Source organism: Coloeus monedula (assembly GCF_965178545.1).
Source record: "Coloeus monedula genome assembly, chromosome: Z".
Classification (NCBI taxonomy): Eukaryota; Metazoa; Chordata; class Aves; order Passeriformes; family Corvidae; genus Coloeus; species Coloeus monedula.
In genome coordinates, this window is record NC_138822.1 from 57,183,517 (window position 1) to 57,205,131 (window position 21,615).

Below are 21,615 nucleotides of genomic sequence, written 5' to 3' on the forward strand. Positions count from 1 at the left end.
CCCCCCAGGTATAGCCTGGAAAGATAGAGTTGGAAGTTGATGTATCTCTAAAATATTCCATAAATTTGTAGCTATGACACACTTTCCTCCTCTCTGTACACTGAATTTGATAGCCTGTTGAAAACTGCAATATAAAAAGTGATTTAATACAAAGTGATTTAATAAAAAGTGATTACCAATATTTTAGCATTTCAAAGTAAGACAAAGACAGGGGAAAAGAACGAGTCATAAAAATACTTGAAATGTCAAATTTTGCTTCTATCATCTTTACCAAAATGAGGGTCATGACACATCTTCAAATGCAGCCTCTACATATGTAGGCTCTGTGTGCAAATGTACATAAATTTCCTTTATCCTAGCTTCCATTTAGCCTGCTCTGAAACAGGCTTAAGAAACCCGAGATTGGCAAACTGACTTGGAAGTTAGACTGCTTCTGTGCTAGTACTGAAAATGCATATATATTGTACTAAGGAATTGAAATAACCGTTATTATTTTGCATATAAATTGCTAATAGAGACAGTACAAATTTGGGTTTGGACTTGCGTAACTGTACGTACTTGTGCAACGATATGCAATATTCAAAAGTAGCATCTTTATGATAAAAATGGTGAAGGTGGAACAGGAAAGTGAAAACAAAAAGGAAAGGAGAAAAGCATCTTAAAAAGCAACATAGCATAAAAAATGAAATAAGGCGTTTTTTAGCATAATTCATAGGTGCCTCAATAAATATCATTTCTGGAAATTAGAAGGGAAAATTGCATCATTTCTGAGCCCTTTCCAACCAAGCTAAAAATCTTAAAATCAATTCTTACACTATTTAGAAGCAATCTGTCTTAAAACTTTCTGGCAAACACAGTGTATACAAATTATTTGCTGCATTCTGATAACAAGAACTGACTTCTTTTATTGATTTGAGAAAATAGAAATGTATTGTATAGCTTTTCAAGCTTTTCAAGCCTGCCTTTAACTAGCAGGCTTAAAAAAATATTAACTGATTTGTGGTTTGGTCCTCAAATATAACTCATTATTCAAACACAAAAAATGCATTTTCTAGAAATAATGTAGATCAAATTACTTTAACTGCTAAAAGATGCATCCACATTTCTAACTATTTTAAAAAAATTGAGGTAGTTGTAAAATTCTCAGCTTTGATCTTTCACCTATACTACAGCCACAAATCTAAAATTCAGAATTAGCTAAATGAAAAATATATGGCATCTCTAGTTCTTTTTCAAGGCAGTATTATGTCATCTTTCTATATATGTTACATCAACAAACTTCTAAAGTGCTTTTGTGATATAGACAACAAAGTATGTAGAATAATATATGTATGCGTCATTTTGTTCATAAGGTAATGTAAAAAGCTATTCAGTAATATTTCTCCATGCTGTGAAATTATCTAATTGAATATTTTACATTTATTTTCTGTATGATGGTTTGGTGTTTAAGGAACATAGCCTGTCCTAGACAAATATATTTGTGATACCTCAGTGTTTCTGCAATCCAATAAAAGACTAATTTGCAGGTCCTGCAGGACAAAATTATAGTCTGTGGTTAAAAAGGCAAATTATTGCCTAATTTTTTGTCCAAATAAAATTCCTTATTGAGTTTAGAACTTGGTGATAGAGATAAATTTGATGTCTCTTCTTTCCTTGCCTGGCAAGGCTGTGAAACCTGTACACCTGGAGGTCTTCAGAACATATTTGGAGAAGGTTTTGAGCAAGCTGAGCTAATTTGAAATTTCTAAGAAGGATATTGAAATAATTACATCCTGAGATCCCCTCAGCATAAATTTCTCTGTGACAATATCATTGTCTTTTCTCCTCTTCCCTTGCCCATCCCTGACAGACATCTCCACAGCACTGGTAAATTCTGCCACACTTAAACCAGTAAGCAAATCTGGCTTTTTCCTACTATAATATGTAGAAAATATGGTTTATTGGATAACGTGACTCAGAAAATAATAGAGTATAGCTGAGAGAAGGTATAAAAAATAATCCAGAATCAGTCTCCAAATCTACATGAAGGCCAAAATTTACTTGTTTTTGAAATTCCAGTTGGATGTAAACCAGTATTTTTGAAGTGAAATATTGAAATGGTATGGATTTAAGATGATGGTCATATTTATAAAGCAAAAAAGGAAAGAGATGTTTCATGTGTCTGAATGTACTAACATCTCCTTCAAAAATATAATGGAAGAAAAATAATATTATCTACCCTGTTGATACCTGGCACACAGGGATGAGAGTATGCTTTCACAAAATCACATAAACAGTGAGTTTGGTGACACCTCTTGATATTATCTGGTCCAAACCCTCTGCTCAAAGCAGATTCAGATGGAGGAATTTTCTTAATAGGGTATCCTATCAAGTTTTGCATATCTCCAGAGATGGAGACAACACAACCCTAGTTTGCCCTTCAAGCCTCCCATCAGGTATTTATACCCAGATAAGATGTCCCTGATACTTCTATTCTACAGAATGAACAGTTGCGGGTCTGAGTCTCTTCTCATTTGAGAAATGCTCCAGCACCTTCATTGTCTTTGTGGCCTTCCACTGGGCTCACTCCAGTTAATCCACATTTTTCTTTCAATGGGAAGTCCAGAGCTGGACTCAGGATTTAGCAGAGAGAAAGGCTCACCTCCCTCAACCTTCTGGTAAACCTCTTTCCAATGCATCTATGTAGCTCCTTCACACTTTGCTGCAAGTGTGGCTCAAGGCCAACTTGGCCACCAGCAGGATGTCTTCTGTACTGGTGCGTAAGGTTGTTTCTCCCTAGGTGCAGTACTTTCCATTTCTTTCTATTGGACTTGTTTTCCTTGTCTGAACTTATAATTTCATCTCTATAAATAATTTCCTGTCCCTTTGTATGACTATATGGTGTCATCTCCTTCACTTGAAGAATGAATATGTTTAATTTTGTGAATGCATGACTTCTAAAAATATAGTGTTTGGGTATACTCTGCTGTGAAGTCTTTTAGAACCATCTTTTAGATGTGGGAAATACTGCATATACAAAATAGTGAGAATTTATAAAGTGGAAACCCTGTAATTTAAAATCTGTCATTTAGTCTGTGTTCATCACATCATAAGTTCAGTACCTTATGAAAGGGTTGTTTATTCTCTAAACAATGCTTAGAAGTGAGCTAGTGCTTAGGAGTACCATCAAAGTTGGTGAAATGATAGAAACTTCAATGATCTATCGGTGTTACAAATTGGCATTAAGTCATAGAAACACAATGCCTGTACCCAAAGAAGCTCTGGCTGATGGTTTTTGTGGAGTTTTTTGTTGTTTTACTTTGGTTTTTTTTCTTTCCTTCCCAATTAGGATGAACAACAACAAAAAAAAAAAAAATACCCTGTAGGTTATATTTACAGGATTTTCTAAGAGAATATTTTATATTTTTGAGAAGCAAGTTTGGCTTTTATGGCTTTCCAGAGTAAACTTTGTGACTTCTGGGTTTTTTTCTCTTGTTTTTATTTTATAATAAAGTTTTAACATACATTCTTCATTTTAACATCCAGCTCAGAGACATTTTTTGTAGACTCCTTTGCATTATCAGACCACAGGAGGCATGAAGGCATTTGGTTCTGAAAGGAAAGAAAAGAGAAAAAGGTTGAGAATTTTGTTGGCGTCTTCCTTAAATAATTTTACAAAACAAAGTAATACTTTGTCTATTTGAATTTTTCCCAGGAGGAGTAGGCTTTTTCCCACTAGATAGTTCTTTTAAGTAAAGGAAAGTTGGCACTGCCTAGCATGTAAAGAAGTCTAATCTTGGGCTGTGGACAAAAACTGAAATTTACCGCTGCAATTACAAATTCACGAAGACTTAAAAACATTTGGGGTGTGAATATAGTGCACAGAGACCAGATCAAATTGCAAAACTCTGGCCAAAAAGCAGATGTCCTGTGCTGAATTCTGTAGCAATGGTTACTGTTAGAAATCAGGCCAGTGTGGTTCTGTGAGTGTGCATTCTTTATCTCATTCCTTAATGTGTCTTCACTCTAGTGAAGTAATTCCAGTAGCAGGGCTTTCTCTTGGATCTTAGAGTGTTAATTCTGAAAAACAGCTTAACTCACAAAGATCTCCTTGTGTACCACTGCTGTTTTTTCTCAAGAAGATTGCAGGAAGAGTGTTGATAGATGGTTGAATTTCATTCCCTCTCATGAGACCATTAAAAATGTTAATGTAAACCTTTTCAGATGTCTAAGAGACTAAGTCAGGAAAAGTGGGAGGGTGATACAGTGGTGAGAGAGAGGAGGGAAAGGTTAAACTTATTTGTGAAATGCCAAGTTGTGAGCAGTATGCTTTTGCTCAACAGATATAATGCACAATCTGGCATTTGACTTGTGTGGAATACTAACAGAAGAACAAAGGACTCTGCGTATAAATTTGTGCTAATCAGTAAGGGAGTATCTTTCTTGGTCTACAGAACTTCAATATGGAACAGTTGCAACACAAGTAAATGGTAGAATTTCTCTTCCTAAAGCATTCTGCTAGTCATTTTCCCATCTCTTTTTTTTTTTTTTTAGAAATATATATTTGAGTAATGAAACAGTGGGGTCCTTAATGAAAGTATAACCTATCTTGCTGAAACCTTTAGAAAAAAAATGTAACCAAGAACTATTAAAGATGCTATATGGCATTATAAGAAAACCATGAAATGAAGGATTTGAGAGATTGCTGTAGTGTTGATTATATCAATTTGCATTATTTGACTTTTCATTTCACTAATGTCAAGGGGTTTGCTGCTTCATAACTACTAGAATGAGAAGTTTCATTTGACCAGAACCTTTCTCATGAGTGACTCCTTTCCTCCCTTCCTTCCCATCAAATGGCACATTCTGCTGAGGCATGAAAGAGAATTTCTGTAGCATTGAGCACTGTTAGCTGTGAGCTGATAGGAGATACACCTGGACTTCTCTGGTAACGGTATCTTCCAATGACACTTGCTGAAGCAGAAACTAGAGTATATACTGCTGAAATAGTTATAGGTCAAAGTCATCTTTGCAAGGACCTTGTAACAGCTCCTTGTCTTTAGGTTTTGTTTTGTCTTTTTTTCCTTTGATAAGAGACTCGATAGAATACAGTGATTCTACAGAATTGGTTTGATGATGTATATTGTGTACTATTCCTGATATACAAGCATGCAATATCTGAGTCATTTGTTGTTTCAGAAAAGTAACTTAGGAGTTAGAATTAAAACAAGTGTTATATTAATTGCTTTTGAAGTATCAAATAAAGAAAAATGTAGGCAGCTGATAATTTTCAACCCATTTTTAAATGTCTGTCCTACCTTTGATGCACCACAGTTTAAAGCCATAATACTCTGACAAGGACAACACATTTACTGGCATGAGTCATGCAAAGGGCAATTACAACAGTAATCAAATATACTAAAGAACATCACACAAAACTGAAAGGTGAGTAGGACTGCAAGAGTATTACATCTACTTTGGTTTGACAGTGTTTCTCAGGGCTTCGTTTCATTTAGGTCTGAGCATTTCCAAGCATGGGGATGCCACAGCCTCCACGCACATCTTGTTCACTGTTTGACAACCCTTATAAGCATCTAAGAAACTTTCTTTATATTGAATCTGAATTTCCCATCCAAGCTGTGCTTGTTTCCTCACATAATGACAAGAAACTGACTTTATCTTCCTGATGCTTCCTCATTCCTCAGCAAAAGAAGAATCTCACTTTAACATCTTTTTGAAGGTTGAAGAAACCCAAATCTCTCATCCACACGCTCGAGCCCTGCCATCATGGTGAACTCCACTGAAATCACCCCTGTATGTCAGTGTATATCTTGTGCCAGAACTCCAGGACCCTGCACTTTTGGGTGACCTCACCAGTGCTGAACATTGGAGTAGGATCAGTGCCTGACCCTGCTGCTGTGACTATGCAAGTGCATCCCAAGATTCAGGGATTGCTTTGCTTCCCAGGTGCACTGCTTCCTCCTGGGAAGGAATTGCTGCCTTCCGGGAACTTGCTGCCTCTCAGTGCCTTTTCTGCAGAGCTATTTCTTCTCAGTGAGCCCTAGCTTGTCCTACTGCAGGGGTGAGTCCCTTCCAGGACTTTGGGAAGCTCCATAAGTAGTTCATCCCTATGAACTGCAGCTCATTTCTTCAGCCTGACTGAATTACTCTAAATAACAGTTCTACTCTCCAGAACACTGTCCACTCCCCTCAATATTCTGCCCCTCTCTCCCCCCCCACCTTCTTCCCCCCCCCCCGCCCCCCCAGTTTCTTGCTGACACTGCCTAGATATCCATCAAACAGGTGATGAGGGCAGACATCCCCTTGGCTACAAGGAGTCTTCATGTGATCATGCCAAGGGCAGTGCTAAAGTCAAGGTATGCAACATCCACTGCAGTTCCCTAAACACTTCATCAGCCACCCATCACAGAACGTGGTCAAGGTTGCCATTGGTAGATTTCCATGAGCACAAGGCCACTGTGGCTTCCAGAATGAAGGTCTGATTGCACCATGTGAGAGCAAAGCAATACCAGGTTAATCTTGGTAAAGAGGTGACTAGCTATTTCTTAGGCAGTAGCGCATGGAAGCAATCAGAGCAAGAATTTTTCTCATGACCAGTTTTGTACTTAAATGGGACACCTGTTTTATATTTTATTTTGCTTTGTGTAAGTGAAAAATTATTTTTATAAACCACAAACACTTTTCTTAGGTACAGTATTATGAAAGTTAATTATTGAATGATAAACTGGAACAAATTCTGGTCCCTAAAGTTTCTGGAAATGAGTCTACATTAGAAAAGTTCATATTACAAGGTGCTGTTAGGTCAGTTGACACTGACAGGTCTCAATTGATTTGTCCCAAAGCCCATTAAACTGTGTCATGCCTGTGCTGATTTTAGAAATAATGTAAGTTTTAAGTCACCTTAAATGTGGGATTTTTTCCTTTCTGTAAATAGGTTATAAATGATGTGAAAGAAATGTGTTCATTGTGTATTGTGTTCTCTGTTAAAGCATATCTTTCTTTTTTATTACTTTGTTTATCCAATAAAGTGCATTAAGCTTCCCCTCACTTTGGATTTGGTTATTAGGATTTTATCCTTCCTCATCCATATGAATATCATTGCACAGAGGTTCAGCATGATAAGCATTGGTGGTCATGATTTTTATCTCTGAATTCTGTTTCTGCCATAAGTATATAGATAATGAAAGGATAAGAAATACATGATAATATCTTTGGTGAAGAATAAGTGGCAAGGTTGTCAGTGAAAAATAGGGAAACAATGCCTGTGTTTTGTTCTGCCCTTACTCTGCTGCAACCTAATGTGTTTGGAAAAAAAGATTCTGCAGGCTCTCTAAACTACTTGTGCTCCTCCTGAAGGCAATTAACTACTGCTGTCAGATTTGAGTTCCCAGAAGGGCTGGTGCAGTGGTATTTTATTAATGATACTCTGCAGTAAAATATGTAATGAATTGTGCTGTTTCATTACACAGAAAATCCTCTTGGTTGCTAAGGGTGCATATTTCTGTAGTAAGCTCATACTGAGGGTAGATACTTCCCTGTGTAACTGATGTGAATATGTATTTATTTATTTATTTTTTTATTTATAAATGTCAACCTAACATTTTTTTAATTGCTTGTAGATATTGGATTAGTAAAGAAATTCAGTCATTCATCTTACATATAGCACAATCAGGAGGTCTCTGGCACTAAACTTTGTGTAAACGTATGTGTAGAGTGTGATTTTCATGTTAAGTTGGTCTTCTTTTCAGTTGCTTAATATTACTCTCTTAAAGAGAATTCACATTCCTGGACCTCTTCTTCCTTACTACTGGAAACCTCACCATATCAAGCCTCTTTATTCCAGAAACAAGTGTTAGATTTTACTTCTCTCCATTACTTGGATCCAGTAGAAACTACAAAATGAAGAAGAAAGAGTGATTCTTATTCCATTGAGAAATCTGAAGGCTAAGGCTAACCACCAAGTTCCTGTTTTCTGTTTCAGCACCCAATTAATAATATTCCTTGACATTAGGTTAAATACACCATATTTATATATGCATGTAAAGGAATCACCCTCCAGTTTTGGGGCAAACCTTGGGCATGATATCTATACCTTGTTTGTGACAAGAATGTAAAGCATTTCTGCATCAGAAAGCTTTATATCGTCTAGTCACTGAACAATAAATTCCTGTGCTTCTGACTCTAGGTGCTGTGAAACTGTTGAAGTGCCACTGTTCTGAACTAGAGAAGACAAGATTTGGTTCTTAAACCTCTGAATGTACCAATTTGCTTAGTTGCACCGGTATTTTTCAAGATGCAATTTGAAAGGTTCCTAGACAATGTCATCCAGGTTGCTTTTCCCATGAGGACTGGACCAGATAATCCTCCAAAATCCCTTCCAACTGGGTCTGGTCTTTGTCTTTATGATTCTGTGACTTGGCTCCAAGTGCTGAGTAGGTGGATTGGAAGTAGGAGGAAACAGAAGTCAAGCATTTGAGTTATATAGACAAGAGCATTAACACAGGCAGATGTAGACAGCCTCAGACTCACCCTTTTTTTCATCCATCTCTAAAACTCAGTAGGTGAGTGTTGTGGTTTGACACTGGCCCAACGCCAGGCACCCAGGAGAGCCACTTGCTCACCCTCCTCTGTCCGGCTGTGGCACAGGAGGGAAAAGGAAAAAAATTAACAAACACTTTGTGAGCAAGATAAGGACTGGGAGAAACACTTCAAGGGTGAAACAGGCTCAACTTAAGCTGTACAGTGAATTTATGACTAACAGAATCAGAGGAGGATAATGAGAAATAAAATAAGCCCTTAGAACACCTTCCTCCGCCCCTCAGCCCCTCCCTCCTTCCCACCGACAGCGCAGGCAGACAGGGCATGGGGGCTTGGTCAGTCCATCACCGAGATTCCCTTCCGCTGCTCTGGGAGAGGAGTCTTCCCCTGTGAGGCCGTGGGTCCCTCCCACGGGAGACAGTTCTCCTGAACTTCCCTGGCGTGGGTCTGCTCTCACAAGCAGCAGCCCCACCGCCCCTGCTGCAGCGTGAGCCCCTCCCACGGGCCCACAGCCCTCCCAAAACTGCTGCGCTGGGGCTCTCTCTTCCCACAGGGTGCAGCCCTCCAAGGACAGGCTGCTCCAGCCTGGAAGCCAGGGCCCCTCTCTGCACCGGGTCTCCCGCTGGATCACAGCCTCCTCCAGGCATCCACCTGCTCCAGCGTGGGCACCTCCCCCACGGGCTGTGGGTGGATCTCTGCATCCTGCATGGACCCATGGGCTGCAGGGGCACAGCTGCTTCACCATGGTCTGCACCACGGCCTGCAGAGGAACCTCAGCTCCAGCACCTGGAACACCTCCTGCCCCTCCTTCTTCACTGACCCTGGTGTTGCCATGTTGTTTCCCTCACGTGTTCTCACCTCCTCCCCTTCTCTGGATGGAATCCAAAATCTTGAGTCTTTGTTTTGATTTTCTTCTTAAATATGTCATCACAGAGGTGTCACCAACCTCTCTCACTGGCCCAGTTTTGGCCAGCAGCATGTCCACCTTCAGAGCTGTCAGCATTGGCTCTGCCGGACATGGTGGGAAGCTTCTTGCAGCTTCCTCACAGGAGCCATCTGTGTGTCCCCCCTGCTGCCTAAAATCAGGCCGTGCCAATCCAATACAGTGAGTTCTGATGAAGTCCAGTGTATGTCTCTTATAGACTACTCTAAAAATTACACTGGAAGATCACAGTAGCAGCATGACTTCATAGGGCATAAATTCTGATTTAGCAATATGAAAGAGGTTTTTGTCATCAATTTGTTGGTTTTTTTCCTGTCTGAATAGCTATGGCTTCTAATGATTTTCCCCTGAAAACTGGAGAGATCTCCACACATTCATGTTGTATAGAAAAATTCTCCCGATGATAACCATATACCTATGATTTAAGCAGCTTTTAATGATATTTTTTGGCAAAAAACAGTGGAAACTCCTTTTTGTTTTGGTTTGTGGTTTTTTTGTTTTGTTTTTTGGGGGTTCTTATTTATATAAAATTTTAATTGCTTTTTCTTCCAAGAAAGCAATTTGTAGTCCTACTGAGTTTATGAATATATATCTGGGTTTATGAAGTGGGCCTCTTTTTTCTTAACAACTTTGTTGTATCAGAATGAGATAGTTTTAACACTATAGGATCAAGTCTGTCATTTTTGATGCATGGCTTCCAAGCATAAACTACAAAGTGTTTTGCAGCAAATACTGGGTGTAGTCAGCAGTCAGTGAAGATGAATGCCATACTCTGTAAACTTGTGGTGTCATCTAGCTGATATTTCCCAACTGTATTACAAATGGTCAGATATTTGTAGATCTTTTCGATCAATATGTCGTTGCCAAATTGGAACGGTTATGTACTGTAAAGCACAGACTGCAACTCTAGCTTTATAAAACTTATTTCACCAGTGTTCTCTATTGGAACAGTTTCAGATATCGTCCTGTGTGTGCAGTGGGATTAGTGTAAATCATAAACATCGCTGAAGTTTCTTTGTAATTTTTAAAACCTTGGTCTTCTTTTTTTCTTCATTATTACGCACAACCAAAAGCCACATATCCATCTGTGTTTTATAATCAGCAATCTTCTGAATGTCTTAGAAACAGTAGATGTTACAGTATAGTTTATAAGGAACCTTAGTGCAGAGAGGTAATGGAATGCACTTTATTAAAGTCTCCAGAAAGAAAACACAGGAACAATATAAAAAATGTACTGAGGATGCAGCACATCTGGAAAAGGTCTAATTTTCAAATTGAAAATGTTTGCAATGGCAACTGTATGCTCAGCAAGTTCTGTTTACAGTAGGGACATTATGTCAGCAGCACAATTGGAGAAGAAAAGCTCCCTTGAAAACTGCTTAGGTCATTTGCAAATTCCAGGTCGAATTTTCTTGCTAGTTTTTGTTTGGGGTTTCACTCCCTTCCTTCCTTCCTTCCTTCCTTCCTTCCTTCCTTCCTTCCTTCCTTCCTTCCTAATTCCTTCCTTCCTTCCTTCCGAATTCCTTCCTTCCTTCCGAATTCCTTCCTTCCTTCCGAATTCCTTCCTTCCTTCCTTCCTTCCGAATTCCTTCCTTCCTTCCGAATTCCTTCCTTCCTTCCTTCCTTCCTTCCTTCCGAATTCCTTCCGAATTCCTTCCTTCCTTCCGAATTCCTTCCTTCCTTCCGAATTCCTTCCTTCCTTCCGAATTCCTTCCTTCCTTCCTTCCTTCCGAATTCCTTCCTTCCTTCCGAATTCCTTCCTTCCTTCCTTCCTTCCTTCCGAATTCCTTCCGAATTCCTTCCTTCCTTCCGAATTCCTTCCTTCCTTCCGAATTCCTTCCTTCCGAATTCCTTCCTTCCTTCCTTCCGAATTCCTTCCTTCCTTCCTTCCTTCCTAATTCCTTCCTTCCTTCCGAATTCCTTCCTTCCGAATTCCTTCCTTCCTTCCGAATTCCTTCCTTCCGAATTCCTTCCTTCCGAATTCCTTCCTTCCGAATTCCTTCCTTCCTTCCGAATTCCTTCCTTCCTTCCGAATTCCTTCCGAATTCCTTCCTTCCGAATTCCTTCCGAATTCCTTCCGAATTCCTTCCTTCCTTCCGAATTCCTTCCTTCCGAATTCCTTCCTTCCGAATTCCTTCCGAATTCCTTCCGAATTCCTTCCGAATTCCTTCCTTCCTTCCGAATTCCTTCCTTCCTTCCGAATTCCTTCCTTCCGAATTCCTTCCTTCCTTCCTTCCGAATTCCTTCCTTCCTTCCTTCCGAATTCCTTCCTTCCTTCCTTCCTTCCTTCCGAATTCCTTCCTTCCGAATTCCTTCCGAATTCCTTCCGAATTCCTTCCGAATTCCTTCCGAATTCCTTCCGAATTCCTTCCTTCCTTCCGAATTCCTTCCTTCCTTCCTTCCTTCCTTCCTTCCTTCCTTCCTTCCTTCCTTCCTTCCTTCCTTCCTTCCTTCCTTCCTAATTCCTTCCTTCCTTCCTTCCTTCCTTCCTTCCTTCCTTCCTTCCTTCCTTCCTTCCTTCCTTCCTTCCTTCCTTCCTTCCTTCCTTCCTTCCTTCCTTCCTTCCTTCCTTCCTTCCTTCCCTCCTTCCTTCCTTCCTTCCCTCCTTCCTTCCATTCTGTCTTTCGTTCTTTCTTTCCTCTCTCTCGCTTTCAATCTCTCTTTGTCCCTTTCCATACGTAAATATTTATTTTTCTTTCTTCTAATATGAGAGATTTATGAGTAGAGTCCTAGAAAATGATAACTGTTCAGGTCAGAATGGTTTAACATGTTATACAGGATGGTATCTCCTGTGTTACTGGGAACCTACTTCTTTTCTATCAACTGTTGTAATTGTATCATTTTGTTCAAACCTCTTCTTGTTTCTTTAAAGACTGGAAAAGACAGGATGCCATCATATTTCAATAATATCATATGTAGAACATCATGTGATAAATTTGTCCATGTCAGTTGTAATCTATAGCTTGTCATGTTGAATTATTCCTGAGATGATTTTGGCTTAAGCATGGCTCCATAATTTTATGACAGAATCTACTTCGGACTGTCAAGGGAAACACTTTGATAATGAGGCTTTCCCAGTAGAAAAATGAGTTTATATTTTGTTACTGATCATCATGATTACAACCTTGGTAACATAGTGTTGACTTTATGGTCAGTTGTAGAGTATGCCCTTGAGGACACAGATATATCTGCAGTGTATTATTGACACCTAGATACCACACTGATGGTAAATCCCGTGTTAATATAAAAGACAAAACCCCTTACAATATTTCACCTAAGAAAATTATTATTGGGTTTTTTTGTTTGTTTCATTTTGTTTCATTTCATCTCATTTCATCTCATTTCATTGTTTCATTTCATCTCATTTCATTTCAATTGGTCATCCTTTAATCACAAATTCATTGTTCTTCCCTTCATCAAAGACATTCAGGGAGCTCTGAAGTTAACTCCTAGTGCTTCCAGTACTGTCTGGAGTACAAAGACATACCTCATGGTTTATGTGGTCTGACCTTTTGGATTTGTACTGGATAACATCAGCTGTAGCCATTGAGGTGAGAAACTGTTCTGAATCTCCATGGACTACTAGGCAGTAAAAAAACTATTTCTTGTTCTTTAAAATTTTCTGATTGTGGTAATTCCTGTGAGTATTATTGTGATTTGCCTGTGGCATGAGCTACTTCTGTTAATTTTCCTGAATAATAATCGAAAATCTAGTAAGATTATTTTATTTGTGGCTTTATGAATAACTTCATCTTGCAGACATCTGTATTCTTTGTAAAAGATGTAATGGTATAATATTTCACTTTTTTATAATATAGTAAGAAAACATTAAAATATTTTTGTATGGGGGAAGGAAGGCTAAAGATATAAGCAATGTCAAAGAAAAATGTAACTTGCAGGAAAGTATAGTCTGATAATCACAAAATCTTGCAATTAGGAAGTTTACCTGAGCAAAGAATATGCTAGTCCAGGTTTCTTGGTTAGTGTGAGTATTTTCCTTTCTTGGATATTGAAGGATAACCGCATGTACTTATTTAACTTATGCATACATGTGGCAAAGTAAAGTATATTTTGCCATAAAAGCGTTGAAATAAATACGATTTTTCTGTACCATTTTTTTTTTTTTTTATCTTCTAATCAAGTTTGCTTTCCATCTATACTGGCTTCTGAAATAAATTGGAAATATGCATTTGAGCAAACATGTTCTTCTCCAGGAACTAGAAGTGTTTCTGCAGGTAGACCAGAATACTGAACCCACCTATAAAGGCTGTGTAAAGGTAGCATTTTGTGTGCTTATAATATACCTCATTTGGAAAATTATATCACTTTATTTCCTTTCACTGCAGAAAAATACTGGTAGGAAATTTGTTTTACAACAAACCTACAGAAGGAGCATTGTATCCGCATAAAGATGTAAAGTCAGTCAATAGTGAATATGACTTGAGAATCACAGTAGTCAGTCAAATCCAAAGCTACAAAGTCTGAAGAAATTGTGGATGGGAGTATCACTACATGGCAAGGCAGCATGGCCAGGGGTATACTACTGTGTTATGTTCAGGCTCATTTCAAAGTATACAGGAGAGAGCTGATGTCTGAGAGTAGTAACTTGAAAAAAGTTGGTGGAGACAATATGCAATGGACATTCTACTACTATTCTCTAATACCAATCTTTCTGAATAAAAATATATTTGCAATGACAGACCAGATGAGAAACAGTTTTCCTGTCTAGTGAAAACTCAAGTGGACAATAAGACTCCAAGTAACCAAATGCAAATTAGTTAATTTAAATTTCATATCAGTTACAAAAATAAAGGTCATCTGACAGTTTTAATTGCCTGAGCAACCATTACTCTTGGGACTAGTTTTAAAAGTGTAGGTAGAAATCTGGTGAAAAGAGTAATAAAAGTTCAGAGACTGGATATCTGATCATGAAAATATTAAAAAAAAAATTAATTGGAAAAGCCAGCAAAAAAACCCATAAATTAATGATTAATCTGATTATTTCCAGGCTTTGAAACAATATCTTGCTGTGATGTTTGCTGTGGAGTTAAATTTTTATAGATAATTTTGATAAATCCAAAGTGTAGCATTTATTTAAAGACACATGAAAGTAAAAATGATAAAATTGCAGTGTGATGAATCTATCCTTTTAGGAACACATGTTTATACAGAATTACATCTGTCCAGCAACAGAGTATTAATTAACAAATTATACTAACTTTTTGAACTCTGAATTTTGAGTGTAGTAGAAAAATTCCCTAAAATAAGTACTATTACTATATGCAGATTTTCTATACATTAAATATTTATGTCAAATGGATTTCTAAAAATTAAAAATTAATTTCTAGCACTTACAAGCTTATGAATAAAGACTTTCAGAAAAAATGTGGAATTTTTTTTGCTTCCATTACAAGGAATTAATCTTGGGATAAAAGCATCTTGTGAAATCTCTCAGAAAAAAAAAAAATAGAGCAAAAAACCAGAAATATTGAAACGCCAAAACAAGATTTTAATTCTGAAACTATTTTCCATTTAGTAATGTGTATTTTTTATGTGGGTATTTATGAGTGAAAGTATCTCATTAATATCTAATTAATGCCTTTAAATGTAGGGACTGTATTATATTAATTAAAAACTCTTCTGTCTTGGTGTTACTTTTTATATGTTCATTAGCCATAACACAGTAGCTGAAAAATCTGTTTTGTTTCTTTTTCCACTTTTAGGAGAAATTAAGTATGTGGTATGTGATGCATGTCATATCAAAAGTGCATTTCTGTAATCCATTATCATATAATTTTCTTACTTTGTCTTTAACAGAGTTAATACTTATGTAATTAGCCAGCCTTAATCCTGTCATTGCACCTGCTCTTGCAACTGGCTAATCAGGATGTTCCTAGATATTGCTTTTCATCTGTGGCTGTCTCATTACGTGAGAGTATCAATTTGCTGCAACACAGGTATTGTTACCATTTTGCAGATCAGTGAACTGAGCCACAAAAAAAATATGAGATAATGTACCAAAGGTCAGGTGTGAGTGGCAGTGGCAGAACTGAAAACAAAATTCCAGTTTCCAGTGGTAAAAACTGAATCACCGTCAGAAAGATTTTCCAGTGGAGAAGGGTGTAATAATTTACATGGGATTTGTGAAAGAAAAAAAAAAGTGGAAAAGATGCTTGGTTGTCTCAAGTCATTCATAGCACATATCTCTCCTGTGACATATAGTGGAGCTCTTTTATACCATTTTAAACTGGACTGAAATAAACATATATATATATATATATATATATATATATATATATATGTGTATGTCTAAAGTCTATTCTATATATGCATTTTGTGTGTGTCAGTGGGTGTGTATATTTGCTTATATGTATATTTATGTCATAAATATGCTACTACTGCGTGTATTGCATTTTTGTTTGTCATGGATATACAGCTTGGAAGTTACTCAGATTAGAAATGAGGGGTGAGCGCTGTATCACAAAAAGACGTGGTCATTTGAGTGGGGAATGCACGGGTTTTGCTGTAACCAAATGGCAGTTCAGGTACAGTGAAAGAAACTTACAGAAGAAAGTTTTAGCATAAGTAGAAAGAGTTATCTAAGTATTCAGTCTTGATAAAGAAGGTCATGAGAGCATGGAACAGAAATGGTAGAGGCAATGTTAGCATTTATTTTTGCACTCATGGTATTATAAGGTGTGAAGGCAGCGACAGGGACAGCAGCCTCAGGACAGTAATATGAAAGTTTTGCCTGGTAATATTACTACTCACACTCTAACATACTGATATATATGGATACAATGCTTTATTTTATTTAATCTGTTTCAAGTGTTTGAAGCAGGTAGGTGACATTATTCATTTTTGAGACTGTCCTTGTAGTTCATTGGTACTTATTTTAATATAGTTTGAGAAAGCAATACACTATAAATTCTCTCCAGAGGTTAAAAGGCCCACAAAGGTGATTTACACTATCTTTTTTTTTTTTTTTTTCAATTTTCAGAGCAATAGTAGTTTGGTGATGGCTTTAGTCTATGTTAGCAGAGAACACTGCAGGGTGAATCTTTATGGACTAATATTTGTCTTGTTGTCATGTTTTGAAAAGGGTTCACAGACTACTATTTAATACTTGCTTTCCTGTTCATATATGGTCTGTGTAGCTAGCTGGACAATTATCTCCAGTCATTGTGCAGATTTAAATACCTCTCTAAGAGTACTTGTCTCACTCTGCAGGGTGTACTTTAAGACAGATTACCCATACTCCAAGCTCCCTTATTATGACCCTGTTCATCTTTTGCTTGGCATAATTATAGTTGTGCATGGAAAAAAGTATTATGTTAGATATAAGCAGGTTATAAATTTTCAGTTAGCTTCTGCAATTGGTTTTCACTCTCTAGGGAAGGAAATGATACTCGGGATGCTGGGGTTTTTTTTGCTACCACCTGTTATGTTTGTCTGTTCTCAGCATCCCTTCTAATCTAAGCCATCACCAATGTCCAGATGCTTGTATCTTGCACATACCTCAGCCTTGCTTGATGCCCCTTTCTCTAAAGATATTGCTTATCCATCATCTTCTCTCCCTTATTTCTTCGGTTCATTTGTGTTTCTCTTTCACTTGTATCTCCCTCTTCCTAATATATATTCCTGTTTGTCCATTTTGCAACAAGCTGCTAGTTTGTGCCTCATTTGATTGACTGACAGCAGGGACTATGTTTTGCTTTCTGCAATCACTTGTTTCTGGCTCCCTAATTCACTCATTACTAATTCATTGTGCTGGAGAAGATAGCTCAGATGGCTCCCTTCACTGTTTTTTTTTATGTGCTCAAATTTTCCTAGGCCTCTATAAAGACTTTTTTCTAGAAAGTCACCATCTTTCTGTGCACCTTTCACAAAATTGATTCTAAGTTCCTGCAGCATTTCATTATCACTGCCTGGAGATTTAATTTCAGTTTTAAACAAGAGACAGCAAGCACTCCACAGCTTTAACTGTAAATAACTGCAGTTCCAGTACATTACAAAGTTAAGTACTATAAATTAATGGATTAATGGTGATCTACATCAGACACTATTCTGGCCCCTACAAGATGACTTTACGTGAAGTGTGCTTGGAAATGTGTATCTGTAGCCGTAAAAGTGTCCTTTTGCTGAGATTATTTCTCAAATCTCACAGTCTGTTCTGATTCTGAGTGTAAAATATCCCATCATGAGTAAAATTTTCTAGTAGATCATGTTCTGGGTGGATTTACAGAGAAGGACTTGTGCCAATAAGAATTTTAGAGTGGTTGGACTGTTAGAGTTTCTGTAGATCCTGCTAATGTTATGAGTAATTCCCTAGTCTCTTGCAAAACCGATATTTTTTCCCAAGTTCTGAACATGACTAAGTGCATAACTAAAGGTTATAAATGGCATGGTAGTTTCCTTGGACCTGGATCACTATTCACATGGTAATCATCCATTTGCTTTTTATCACTTTCTGCCAACCTTAATCTCCAAGGCTGCATAGATTTATTTTTTTCACTAGTATGTACAACTTCCAAGTCCTTGTATGCTCCTTAATGAAAAAGTGGATAATGGATTTTCTCACTCAATGCCATACTTAGTTAATGGGAATGAAATCTCCATGGGTGCATATCCTTTAAATAGTACCATCTTCAACTTACCCCTTTCCAAAACCAATGTTCCTGACATTCTTCTGTCTGTAGCTACATGCAATGAAACAGGGGGCACATCACCTATTGTGTTTCTCCAGTCTAAACTGTAACTTTGCAATAGTCTTCTTTCAGGCTTTACTGCTATAGAACTTGGAGCAAATAATGGAATCCATTATTAAGCAGCTTCTTTCAAAAATTGGTCTTTTGCAAAGGCTTTTCTCAGATCATTGAGAAGTTCATTGTGGAAGTTGGAAATTGGAAATCAGTGGCACCCATGATTAGTGTTCTTCAGGGTGATGGACAGGACTGATGAACTAGCTCAAGAAAAGTCATTGAAAGCACTGGGATCCTCCCAGGCCATCCTAGAAAGCTTCATACTTGATTTCTACTTCCTCACTTTTTTCACTTTTGTTCTGAAAAAATTGAAAATCTTCAGTATTTTGTACGCAAAAGTGCTGCATCCTCTTTGCAGCCCTGCTAAATAGGAACATATGTATTACCATACAGTTGTTCAAAATGTTTTGATTTATGTTCAAAAAGGACTTTTCAAGGAGGTCAGTACAGTCAAAGCACTGTAATGTCAGTTGGAAACTCATCTCCTGAAGAAAGCATTAGTACAAATTCCATTTATGTGAAGTCTGTTCTCATTTCCATTTCCTGGTTTAGGTTCATTCTTGTAACATATGCACTGTTACCTGCTATTTCCTTTTTGGTTCTGTATAGGGAACCCTTTGAATTTCCTGTTCTAGGAAACACTTTTTCCAGTTACTTTAATGTGAATTTTTTCTTTTCTTCCCTGTAGTGTAGCATAGAGTAAAAGATTTCATATAGCATTTTGAATTGGTTTTGATTGAAAACTTTGGTGTTTCAAATTTTTTGGTTCAGTTTTGTTTGTTTGTTTGTTTGTTTGGGTTTTTTTAATGTGTAGTAAATCAGCTCAGGCTTGCAAATCCTTACTTTATATATGTGTACTCGATTCAATTTAAATTTCTGTCAGGAGGAACTTTGTGATTTATACCTAAGTTTGGAATTAAGTGTCTATCCTGAACCTAAGTGGGAAACATCCATCAGGAAGGAAAACATTGAAAACTTAATGCAAATAAGGAAAATAAATTTTAAACAAAGTATTGGTGTGAATAAACACTATGTTTTCATTCCGTTGAATCCAGTTTGAATCAACTGAGCTTACAGCCTTATAGTGTAGATAACATCATATGTACCTTGCTGCACTTTTTTTCAATAAAGGTCACATTTTTCTGCAATTCACAGCTGGTGTTGAAGACACCTTCAGGAGCTTCTAGATGCATCCTCCTTGTAATGTGCCTTGTGAGGTATTATGCCTGGAAACGTCAGGAAACTTGCAGATGCAGAAAATTTAGATGACGATAAATAAACTAAAGATAAGCATCCAGATGTTTGATACTGGTTCAAATTAAGTATTTCATCCATTTTGTTTCATCCATATTCATTTTAATAGTTTGACTACTGATGATTTCAATATTTGATAGTCTTTCTTTCATCAACAATTTCAAACATTCCCTACTTTGTTTTGAAAGCGTAACTAATGGGAAGAAAATTTGTCTACCATTGGCAGCCCTATTTCTGTGTATCTTACTGAAGTTACCTCTGATACAAGGAGATTGCTGAAAATATTTGATGTGGTGAAGGAGAAGTGTCTTCATTATGACTAGCTTTCTCCCTAGTTTTGCCGATCCCCTTTTATCTCTTTATACGATAAAGGGGATTAAGGGCTCTGAGCAACTTGATCTAGTGGAAGATGTGTGGCAGGGGTATGGAACTGGATGATCTTCAAGGTCCCTTCCAACTCAAACCATTCTATGACTCTGTAATAATATACAAAGAGTTATAGCCTTCTCTTATGCAGTGATATTACCCCATTCTTAGTAACATTTTCCTGTGATTCTGATTAACATTCTATTACTCAGTTCTTCATTAGCTTTCTGAAAATAAATATGAAGAACTCTTTCCTATATCCTTAGGCAAATAGCTTCAGATAATATGTTTAACTGAAGCTGGCATATAGCAATTACTGTTGACATGAATTACTGCTAAAGAGTGCCAGTGAAATAAATGGTAAAATCCGATGCTTAAAATGTGTTATTGACATAATGAAAATAGTTGGGCTTCCTGAAGCTACAACTGAGCCAGCAATATGTGCTTACAGTACAGAAAGCCAGCCATATCCTGGGATGCACAAAAAGAAATGTGACCAGCCAGTCAAGGAAGTTGACTGTCCCCTTCTACCCTGCTTTGGAGAGACCTCACCTGAATGCAGTTCCGGGGCATCAGTGCAAGAAAGACACAAAGGTGTTAGACTAGGTCCAGAAGAGGGATGCAACAACGGTCAGAGTTCTGGAATGTCATTCCTATGAACAAAGTCTGAGAGGATTGAGCTTATTCAGCCTGGAGAAGGGAAGGCTTCAGGGAGACTTTACTGCAGTTTTACAATATATAGAGGAGACATGGGAAAAACAAACAAAACGAACAAACAAAAAAACAACCCCAACAACAAAACCTCAACCAATCGAACAACCAAAAAAAGAAAAACTTTTTCCCAAGGCCTCTAGTGACAGGGAAAGGGGCAACAGTTTTAAACTGAAAGAGGGCAAATTTAGATTGGACATAAAAAAAAAAAAATCAGACACTTATCAGAGACATTGTGAATGCCACATCATGGTAAGTAGTATGGTCAGGTTAGATGGAACATTGGGCAACATGACCTAGTGATACATATTCCTCCCATTATGAGAGTGTTGGGCTGGATGACCTTCAAGTATCCCCTCCAACACAAACCATTTTATGATTCTATAAGAAGAATGCTTCCTGCGAAGACATTTTTTGTATTGTAAACTGAAATATCTGTTTGCAGTTACCTTACCTAACATGTTCTGAAAAGTGACCAAAATGTTTGCTTATCCATTCAGCTATATTTTATACAAAAGTATTAGAAACAAAATAAAGCAAAACAAAACTTCTAGAGAAGCCCTTCATTAGGGCCTTGACTGACCTTGGAAATACCTCCTTTACTCTTGAACCGAAAATCCCTGAAATGGAGGGGCACTTTGACAAATTTACAGATTGTTGCATCTCTTTTGTATAGCTGCTTCTTGTAAATAGTCATCAGTTCCTTTTATCTTCCAGTGAAGCATCTCTCAACCATGATAGATTTAATGGAGATAGAGCTGGCTTTTCCTGAACTGCAATGCCATGATGTCTTTGTATCACTGAGAACTATTAACTTAAAATACCTGTCATTCCGTAATCCTTGTGCGCAATACTGGGAAGGTAACTCTAGATTGTCCCTCCAGCTTCGGTCTGATGGCAGTTAACACAGATGTGCAGAGCATGAAGACAGGCATATCACCTGTAATTGCAGTGGTATCATAAGTCAGTTCTCCAGGGACTGCTTCTACATTCCTCACACAACTACGAAAGTAGTTCGGAAAATAATCCTCTACTTTACTG